Genomic DNA, 11,474 nt, shown 5'->3' on the forward strand with positions numbered 1-11,474 from the left:
AATTGAATAAATCCTCGGGGATTGTACATTCAAGTGGATCCACATACCTGACCTCCTTTGTAAAGGGAATAGGACAGAAGCCACACATCAGCCCACTAGTACCTTTGGTGGATATGTTATAGGGCAGGGAGAGGGGCAGCCCAAACCCCGCAAACCTGCCTATTCTAAATGGGTTCTGCCATCCGCTGCATCAACACAAAACATATGAGACTTTAATGGGAAGGAACTTTAATAAAACTAGGAAACAATACAGGTAAGGCAAAGAGTCTAGTTTCTAAGTGAAGCACCCAAAGTTACCCGTCCCCTCGTGGGTAAAAGTCCATCCAAATGGGATTGGCCCAGAGCAAGGCCCCAAAGCCAGCCACGAGTCTAAAGCACCTTCCAGTGGGGACCCACAGCAAAGGGTCAGAAACAACCAGACAAGCCCAGAAGGAAAAGAGCAAAATCAACATCAAGATAAAAGCTGCCATTGTCGGGCCTCCCCACGGGTCTCACCCACATCTGTGTCACCCAGTCCACGACCAAAAGACAAGCGCAGTTTCTTCACATGACTCTAGGCTCCATGTGCCTCCTCCAGGTCTCCTGGCTCCATCCTGCTTCCTTCCTCAGTCTCTTCTGCAGCTTCTCTTCTTCCTGCTCAGCTCCACCCTCCCTTGGGTGGGGCAGGGAACCTCCCCCTTTCCTGGGGACCACCCTGTTACAGATACACAGCCTTTATTATTCATATCAGAGGTTCCAGAGGTCCACGGACAAATTTTTTAGATTTGTTTGTTTTGTTTGGGGCTTACACAATCACTTCTCAACTCTCTAGAAAAATATTCACACATCGGGCGTACATACTCAAATGACATCAATCTGTCAGAGTTGGGATTAGCCTGCCACTCTGAGTGTGACCTATTATCACAGGCCAGATTGACCAGCTTCTCTCAGAAGTAGGTGAGCCAGGCTTACTTGCCTGGCTCTTGTTGCTTTTGAGAATGAGATGCCTATTATATGGAGACTTCTGCTAGATAGGCCTGGCTTCACTGTTGAGAGAGAATGGTAGGGGAAGGCAGTCATTTTCAATTACATAATTATTAGATTACTGCTTTCTTACTGTTAGTCAGAAACCAGACTTCATTAACTGTTAGTTACACTTGTAATTCATTTGCTAGAATAGGTTATATGTGATGAAAGTTAATCTTAAATGCTTATATTTATTAATTATAAAGTACGTCCATTCTCAGATTATTTTTCCCAGTCCCAGGGACATCCTCTTGCACATCCACATATATCTGCTACAGTTACACAGAGCAAGAAAGTATGGAAAAATATATTGTATGGCAGAATACAAAATATCTTGACAGATTGATGGACTAAATGAAGCAGCAAATTTTATATAAGAATAAATGCTTCCTCTCGCCATTCCCCATCTACTGGATGTGTCAAAGACATTTTGGTAGCTACTGTGCTAAACCTAAAGTGTAAATCTAAGCAATGAAAAGTAAATGCTGCCAACTGTTTGATCTGAATAGCATTTAGGGAATAACAGTGCACAAATCAATTATAAGACTCCTTTATATAATAGCATTCTTTATTAGTAATGTTAAACCATTGCCCAACATTCTCACCATTGTGCCTTTTCCCAAAGCTATTAACCACTGGTAATATTTACCAATTTGATTTTCATCTTCCTTTATTTTTTTCTGCTTTATTTTTTCTCTGGCAGAGTTGCTGTCAATCAGTCAAAATGGTCATCAAGCTATGGGGGTGGGGGGAAGGAAGAAGCAGAATTCATACATACATCTTCCCACAGGAAAATCAGGACTTGACTACCTCCCCTGGTGTATTTAAATTTGGTCCTCAGATTTCCTCCCTTTCTACCTTCAGCCTTGCCTAGGCTGTACTACCCTCCTCTTCCCTTCCAGTTCAGACTGCTCACAACTGCTCCAATCTCTATCAACAGCTACCCAAAGAGGGACTTATCTATCTCCCCAAACTCAGGATAGCCCAACTTGAACTTAACATCTTCATTGTGCATCACTGTACCTCCAACTGGCCCCTGTTTTCTAGAAAGACAGTACCGGGAAATTAAGGTTCCAGGGCTCTGAAGAGAAGGGACAATACCTCTCAGCTACAGCTGTGGTATGTGGCAATGCAGAGTAAACACAAGCATTATGTCTCAGAAAAAAATCTTGCAAATGAAGATGGAGAAGTGTGTGAAATCAACAATGGAAACTGGAGGCCTCCAGGTAAACGAACAGTGTTGGTAATAAATGTGGGAGTCAGGGGCAGGGGTTAGTGCCTGTGCATGCTAAAGCAAAGAAAGAGCAGGCGGCTCCCAATGGTTCAACACAGAATCATTTTATATCTCTAAGGCGTATGGATTTTTTTTCCCCCCAGATCTCTCAGATTCATCCAGTGCTCAATAATTCTCAGCTACAACTTTAATCCATCCCTGAACATTTCTTTCTGGGATTATCCTTATTCCCCAAATAGTCTCCTTGCCCCAATTATTTCTCCCTTTGAAACCTAACTCACAAGACTGTCAGATTAAATTTTCAAAAATCCTTACCACACCATTCCTTGCTAAAATTCTTGACTAAATTCCCACTACTTTACTTTTTTTAATTCTTTTTAAAGATTTATTTATTTATTTATACAAGCACTGGGTGCAGTCAGAAGTGCGGGAGGGTGAGAGAATTCACCAGAGCCAGAGCGGGGAACAGAACAGGCAGACTGACGAAATACACTGCTGATTGGAGCAACAGGCCAGACAGGAGAGGCCTGGCGAGCCATGTAGGACCCTCCGGGGATTGAACCCGTGCTGCAGAGGCTGCGGGCAGCTTTGTAGCCCAGCACTCAACCGCTGTGCCACCAGGGGAGGCCCTAAATTCCTGCTACTTTAAATAAAGAGTAACTCCCTTGGTTTGAAGATCTAAGTCTTTTTGTAATGTTCTGAAGGGAGTGGGGCTTATGTGGGCCAAGTTTGGGAGGTCCTTTGAGCCATCATTCTGGGATGCTTTTACCTCCTCCTCTTTGAAGTGGTAGAGGATGCCATATCTAAGCAATGGGAGCACTGTGAGGGCATACAGCAAAGGTGTACCTGCTTGAAACTGACAGAGAAGTCATTTTCAACTGCTGCCTTTTGTACCTAGATAAGATTGTATTCGCCTTGAAGGTGGAACCTTGGGAAGTTCTGACTCACTTGTGGGTAAACCCATACCTAAGACAGTACTGGTGGACAAAGTCTGCAGCCTCCATCACCAGTGTGGTATGGGATTTCCAAGAAAGAACTGATGGAAGAAGGAAGCAGTCCTTTGTGTCATCTTAATTGTTCCTCCTAATGATGAAAGAAAGAAGAAAATGCCCCCTTTCTAAACAAGCCTGTTCAAAACCTGCTTAGCTAGTTCCAGTAAGCAAAAATGTGGCTTGGAGTGTGTTGACTGTAATGGAGATTAAGTAGAGTCAATTAAGTAGACTTGGCTATTGAGATCAGTGGTCTGGGCCAGTCCGTCTGGGTGAGACCTTCCTGGATCTGAAACCTAGAGCATCTGGCTGTATCTACCTAAGGACAGAAGTAGTCAAGAAACTCCATTTGCTTAACACAAGTTTGTTGACATCAATTATGCACCAGGTACTTTAAATGCTAGAGATGCCACTGTGATATGACTCTAAATTGATTGCACTTATGGAATGCATGAGACAATCAAATAATCATACAAATTAACTTAAAACTCTAAGTGTGCCAAAAGTTTTTAAAGGAGAGAATGAGACTCTGAGGTTCTAAAAGAGGGATTTCTTATAGCAGCAATGCCTGAGCTGAGATCTAAAGTTTGTATAGAAATTAACTAGGGAAAAATGTTCTATTTGGGGCAACCTATTCAAAGCTCCTGTGGCAAGTAGGTCTGAAAGAATGTGCCTGGAGGGAGAATAGTGAAGGGGACCCATTGTGAGGTGAGGATGGGAGGTGGAGAAGGGCAAGGCCATGTAGACAGTGTAATTCATTAAGGAATTTTGCCTTCCTCCAGTAGGAAATGGGAAGACATTTAATGGCTATAAGCTGAAGGGCTTCAAAATTAGATTTACAAGATTAAGAGATCACTTTATCTGCTATATAGAACATAGATTAGAGAAAGCATCAGAGTAGATGGGGCAGTGTAATTGCAACTCCAAGCAGGAAATTTTGGTTGCTTCTATTAGGCTGACAGTGGTAGTGATACATGAACAGATTTTAGTAATATTTGAGAAATAAACTGACAGAATTCAGTGGTGCTTACACATTGAGGGTGGGGTAAGGTTGAAGAAATAGATCAATACAAGTCCTAGATTTCTGGGTTGTGGGACAGAATCCATGGTGTTATCAGTCAATGAGAAAGAGAAAATAGAAGAGCCATTTTCCTGGTGCTGATGCTTGCTCTTATAAGTAGAACAAGAGTTTGAGTTTTTGAGCTTGATGATGAATGTGAAGTCATTTGGTAGAAATGATTCTCAGTGAGTTTCCTCTTCATAGTCAGAGATGTATATAGTACCGTTCCCTTGATTGCGACTAGAGGCAGTGTTTTGCTTCTAGTGAACAGAATAAGGCAAAAGTGATGGGATGTCAATTCGGAGGTTAGGTATTTTTAGGTATTTTATATCTGAAGAAAAGATGACATATCCTCTCTCTCTCTCTTTCTCTCTCTCTCACTCTGTCTCACACACACATACACACACACACACACACACACACACAAAATGTGCTAGGAATAGGCCCCTTGAGTAATAAACTGATGTCTCTGAGCAATAGCCAGCACAGACCTGAGAGCCATCAAAAGTTACGTGAATGAACTTCAATGAGAGTACTCTCCCATGTGAGCCCTGTTAACCTCCCTCCTGGCCAACACCCTGATTGCAACCTCACAAAGTCTCCAAGCCAGAGGACCTCATTCTGCCATACTTGCATTCCTACACATAAACTAGAAGATAATGAATGTTTGTGGTAAAATTTTTGCTTTGTGGATAATTTGTTATACCACAATGTATCATTATTATAGAGAATTTTTATAAACTCAAATACATTATATAACAAAATGTATAATGGGCCTCCCTGGTGGTGCAGGGGTTAAAGTCTCAGTGCTATCAAGCTATTGCCAGCCACTACAACAGGAGTTCGATCCCTGGACAGGGAGTTAACCTGCATGGCACTGTGGATCTCTCTTGTCTCGCCTGCTGTTCCCCTCAGCAGTGTATCTCAGTAGATCCACTGGTCTGCTCCCCAATCTGCCTCTGGTGAATCCACTCACTCCCTGCACCTCTGGCCTATACCCCATAACTTGTATGCATAAGTAAAATAAATCTTAAAAATGTGTAAATTTGAAAATTAGTTATAGGTCAGATGCTCAAAGAAATCTTGCCTGAGGACAGAAACTTGAGACTCATGTGCATTTAGGGAGAAAGTATGAAGTGAAGGAGAGATTATTGAACAAATTTTGAGGATCTCTATAATTACTGATTAAACTGTGGTTGAGTTTGCAAAGGAGATAGAGAAAGAAAAGCAGGAGAAATATGAGGAAAACCAGGAAAAAGTTGAATCATGTAAGTCTGTAGAACACAATATATTTAAAATGTAGGGAACATTCAAGTAAGAGAAATACTGAACTACTGGTTTTAGTAAGAGAGTAATCCAGGATTCCAGCAGACGCATGTGGTAGGACTAGAAGCCAGAGTGTTGCTCGTTGAGGTTGTAACAGAAATCGAGACAGAAAATATAGACAATTCTCAGGAGAATTTGCACTCTGAAGGGGCAAAAAAGCGATCTAGTGGAAGTGGATTGTGATTATTTTTTGAAATGAGAGAAATTTGAATATATTTAAATAAAATGGGAAAGATTCATATGAGAGAAAAAGGTTGACTATACAAGAAGGAAAAAAGGAATAGTAATGTAATCAGATAGGTTTCTGGAGGGCAGGAGGGGAGTCTCTATGGATGGAGGTAGATCAGCTCTGCTACTAGTACAGGAGATAAGAACCCACAGGAAAGGTGCAGACATACGGAGGTTTAGAGTGTTACTCCGTGAGGCCTTCTATTTTCTCTCTAACATAGTGCCAGGAGGTCATCTTCTTAGAGAAGAAAGGAAGGGAGATTGGAGGTTTAAAGAATAGATAAAGTTTTGATAGTTACTGTGAAAACTGGGGAAATGAGAGATAGGGAACTATAGTGAGTGTTTTGTGTGTACTGTGTGATGGACTCTATGTGCCCCGTTGGGTAATCCTCAGCTGCCTGATACAGGCACAGAGAAACATACAGTTGGGTTCATCTCCTCATAGAGCTCAGACAAATGGAGACAACAGAGGGATAAAATGTCCCTGGGGAGGAATGGAGATGGGAACAGAGAAGAGAATATAAAAATTCTGCTCATCAAATACATGGTACTTAATAAGGAAAAAGTTAATGTATTGGGAGGCTGTGGAGGACAGGCAGGAATGATGCCAATGAAGAGCTGGTGTAAGAGCTGCTGATTTAAACACCTGGAAAACGGGAGGCCAAGCTAAGGAGTGCTCCGAAAAGGAATTATGGAGGAGTTGTGTTACTGGTAGTGGCAGTGTCTAGGGAGTTTCTATGGGAGTGGCTGACTGAAAAGGAGGTGAACACCAGTTCATGGTGTTCATGGTGTTGGTGTTGGATAGGACACCCACCTGGGGGATCATCCAGAGAGGTCAAGGCTTGGATGTAGATGGGCTTTTTGCCCATTGCCAATGTACTTAGTGAATAAGAGGACTCCATCCCCACTAGTGACAGCAACAACGGGGTGGGGAGGCGGGGTTTTAAACAAGAGAGTACAAATACAATGTGTGTGGCAGACACAGCTCCTTCTCTACCTGATACCTTTATCTCTTTTCTTCTTTCTAAGCCCTGATTCTGTTCTGGGCAAATATACCCACTATATTAGAGTCCTTTGCAACAGAGTTTTACCACATGGCACTTTGCTAGCAATGAGACATAAGCTTAGTGAACTGGAGAGTCTGACACTACTTTACTTTCTTGATAGAGGCACCACCACTCTGAGTCTGGAATTCAGACTCAATAGCTGCAGGGATCATATTGTATCCAAGAGGAAAAGGTAAAAATAATTACACAGCTCTGAGTCCTGATTTTAGTTGGCCACCAAATACCAACAGTCATCTATACCCAGATTTCTGATTAGAACAGAAATAGTACATCATTAAGTCAGTGTCAGTTGAATTTTCTATTATTTGTAATTAATTATATTCCCCATTCAGATATCAACCCACCTTGTCCTGAAATACAAGGGGTGTGAAAATATAGTTAGCATATGTGAGGGCTGCAGGAGAAGTAGTGCCCTAAGGGTAGAGGCCAGCTTCAGCAAGAGAGGGGCAGGAGATGAGAAAGCACTGCCTCGCACCTGTGTGGGTAGGGCAACTTTCCAGTTATGGAGAAAAGATTCAAGTGTCTAGGATGGAAGAGAATAAGGAGAAAAGGAGTGAAAAACTGGCATAGAAGGATGCACAAAATTTCATAAAAATGGTTATGGAGGTGGATGAATTGACCATGTGAGCATGTAGCTAGAGGTTACCCTTTGGAACTTGACTAACACAGACAGAAGTGAGAGGCATCAGGATTTTATCCCTAGGTATCTTTGAGGCCAGAAACCTGGATTTTCTTCCAAAGGGATTGCCAGGGGATGTGTGGGACTATCATCTTGCCATATCCTCAGTTAGGCAGGAAAGAGAAATGTCATTCTTTGAGCCTCTCTAGATGATCAACAAGCAGGTTCAAAACTGCATAATGAAACCTGGCAATTTCTCTACATTCCCTTCAAATCTCCCCAGGTGCAGGAATAGGAGCAACCCCAGGGAGGGGATGGACTCGGGACCACAGGGTCTGTGGAGGCAGGGTGTGAGGCATTTTGCCCTCTCCTTTGGTAATTGGCCCACAAGGATTGTTATCTCCCTTAGGAGGCTGGTGTTCCTTCACCGAGCCCTCATAGTCCCAAAGCAGAGTGACAGCATGTGGCTGGCAGATCATCCATGTTGCCATAGCAACAGACTTGCCCCTGGAGCTGTGAGTTCATGGCAAAATGATTGGGCCTCTCTTAAAGGTTGCTGATGTGTTTCTGACCAGGATGCAGGTCAGGTGGGTGGATATGAAGGCCTGAAGCCAAGAATATCGGGGTAGGAATTTTACCACAAGTGTTCAAAAGCCTAAAGAGTTTAAGAAGGAATATAAGCTAAATCGAAGAGGGAGTCATGGAACAAAACAAAGCAGCATTCAATCATCAAGTATAAAGGATGTTCCTAGGATTGATTTGGGAGAGAATAAGGGAAGAAATTAGAGCAAAAGGGGCTATGGGCTCTGTGATTCATTTTCATTGGCTGTTGGCTACATGAGTGGTGGCCAAGGTACACAAATATTTAGGATCCTGGGTGACAATGACTGTCCCAAACCTGTCTAGATATTATAACTTACCTTTCAGTCTTTGCAGAGTACACTCCCATTTTTGCTCTGAGTTAATAAAAGTTAATTCTTTTGGTGTTAGGATTCCATCCTCATGTCCTGCCTCAATTCTTTTTACTTAGATGGAGTTCTTGACATTTCTCTGTGGGCCCATAAAATGGCAGATACCACCCAGATATCTTACTAGCCTCTACCACTAGGTCTGCCTTGTAGTTTGGGCTATAATTCTAAGCTAGGACTGGAATCTACAACTCTCTAGCTGAGACCTTTGGAAGATAAACTTCAAAAGGGGAGGGTCTTTGCCTGAGAGTTTATCATTATATTCCTAACTCATAGCACAGAGCCTGTCACATAGCAGACTCTTAATAACTATTTGCAGGGAATGACTGAGTGACTGGGCCCCAGTTATTGGTGCGTGCCAGGTCACTAGACTGTTTTGTGGGCAACTGCCATTGGTATCATCCTGCTTCTTCCACAATAGATGCTCTGAGAAACAGTACCTTTCATTCACTTGTCACTGAGAACATCTGTGACAAGAGGGTGATGGTGTTTTTCATGTGGGTAGACCTTTGGATACAAATGCCAGCTTGAACCAGAAAAAGCTTTTACATGACCCTTTAGCTACTTCAGTGGTGATGATGACAGCATTAATCCCCTGGCCTTGCTTGGTCTCCCCATGAACTGAGGAACTGTGCTCTTAACCATTATCTTTGGTCTACGTGGGCTGTGCTGAGGTTGAAGATGGCCTTGAAGATTTCCAGCTGCAACAGCCTAGGAGTGAAAAATAAGATTATAATGTCATTGTATTCTGATTCATAAAGTATGTAAAGTCTTCACAGAAAGGTATTCTTTCATCTAATATACTATCTGAAATAGTATAGCAAATAGTAAAATAGTGTATGTTTTTATTTCTTAATAGACTTTATCACTAATTGAAATTATTTATATCTGTTAAATAGTTTTCCCTCCCCCAGTCTCTCCCATTGGAATGTAAATTCCAAAATATCAGGAACTTTATCCATTTTATTACTAACTACATAGCATAAAATAACTATTGAATGATGAGTAAATCACTCCTGAACATTGTCAAAGCAGGCCTCTGTGTACCTAGAAACCTAGTTCTCTGGGTGCCTCATAGAATGTGTATTTCCCCATTTTCCTGCTCCATCGTTCAGTGGGCCCAGACTTCTACCACCACTTATACCATATCTGCCAGAACCACTCTACACCAAGTCTCTTCAGTTGGGCCCAAGCCTGCACTGACATTGGTTTCAATAACATGTGAGTGCAAAGAGATGCATGACTAGGTTTCTTACTGAAGAAGAAGCAATCTCTTCCCCTGCCCTTTGTGTTACCCACATCCCAAAACAGGGCTGCCTTGAGCTTCTGAATATTTTTTTGTAAAAATAATTCTTTGTGATCTTTGCAGTAAGCCATTTGCCTAAGAACCCAGCATAAACCCACAGGCATTGAAATGTCCCCATGCTTTTTGGCATCATCTTTTCTCTACTTGTTGTCTAACTTTTCATTCACCAAGTTCCCACAATTTTTGTTCTTTTTTTTTTTTTAAAGATTTATTTATTTATTTATAAAAATACTGGGTACAGTCAGAAGCTCTGGAGGGTGAGAGAATTCACCAGAGCCAGAGCGGGGAACAGAACAGGCAGACTGATGAAACACACTGCTGAGGGGAGCAGCGGGCGCTGCAGGAGAGGTCTGTGTGCCATGTGGTACCCTCGCCAGTGGCCAGGGATTGAACCAGTGCTGCAGAGGCTGCGGGCAGCCTCGCAGCCCAGCACTCAACAACTGCGCCACCAGGGGAGGCCCACAATTTTTATTCTTATAGTCCCTAGAAAGGTCTTGGCTACTCCCATTCTCCCAGCTTGGTCTGATATGCCTGAACACTCTGTGGTGCAACTCAGCATAGTGGAAATGACCACAACACAATGAGTCTGATTTAATTCTATGGGCAATGAAAAGCAGCTCCTAATCCCTTGGTTAGGAGTTGACTTTGAGGAACTAGTACAGTAGGGATAGATAGCTATAGTCCATGTTTAGAATGAGACATCATGGTGGCTCTAGGATACCTTTGGTCTTTGTAATTCATTCTCCAAGGGTCCTGATTCAACAGCATCTCACCTCCCTCCCACATCTCTGTGGTAGTGAGTGGTTGTCTCTGACTATTTCTGACTTTCTGGGCACCTATTCAGTATCGACAGTGTTCTGTGGTTAAGTGATGTCACATGACTAGTTGTGGTCAATGATTGTGGAAAGTAACAAGTGTTGCTTTAATTTCAGATGTGAGACCCTTCAGGGCTCTCTTCCCTTCTGGTGTGACGTATGATAACGGGAAGGAGCTACACAACTGATAAGATGCCATGCTAGTGGGGGTGAGGGCTACAGTCACACTAGGGCCATTGTTGCCCCAAGAAACCGAGATGGTGGCCACTCTGTCAGCTTGGATCCCTGAGAGGCTCTCAGGGTCAGAGTTCTTACCAAGTGAAAGGCAAGAATGAATGAAATAGAGATCAAGTTTTAAGATCTTGGGGTTCTTATCTGAGCTCAACTTAGCCTTCCCTGAAAGATACAACTCCCTCCCTTTTTTCTCTGTTTTCTCTTAATAGCTAACTTCTGGGAAGCCCTGAAACCCTCCTTTCAGGCCAGGAGCCTATGGGGATTCCAGAATAAGGTAAAAATGCCGGAAAAAAAATCACAAGGGTAACACTTCAAATCAGTCAAACTCAGTATGACCGCTGGAGGTTGGAATCATGCAAACATCCATACAATAAAGCGTGCATGTACACACACACACACACACACACACACACACCCTCCAGAAACATTGCTTTTCCAGCACTGCAAGGAAGGAGACACCAGTCTTCTTTCTCCTCACCAGCCTAACTTACTTGCTCCTCTTCCAGGGGAGGAAACAATGATCTCTCAAGTGAGAACTTCCAGGTTTAAAAGGATATGTACATTTCCCCTCACTCTGACTTGTATTTCTTAACTTCTTATTAATGTGTTAAGTAGAATTAGGC

Source organism: Talpa occidentalis, unplaced genomic scaffold (genome assembly GCF_014898055.3).
Source record: "Talpa occidentalis isolate TD23 unplaced genomic scaffold, MPIMG_talOcc4v2.1 talOcc4.4, whole genome shotgun sequence".
Classification (NCBI taxonomy): Eukaryota; Metazoa; Chordata; class Mammalia; order Eulipotyphla; family Talpidae; genus Talpa; species Talpa occidentalis.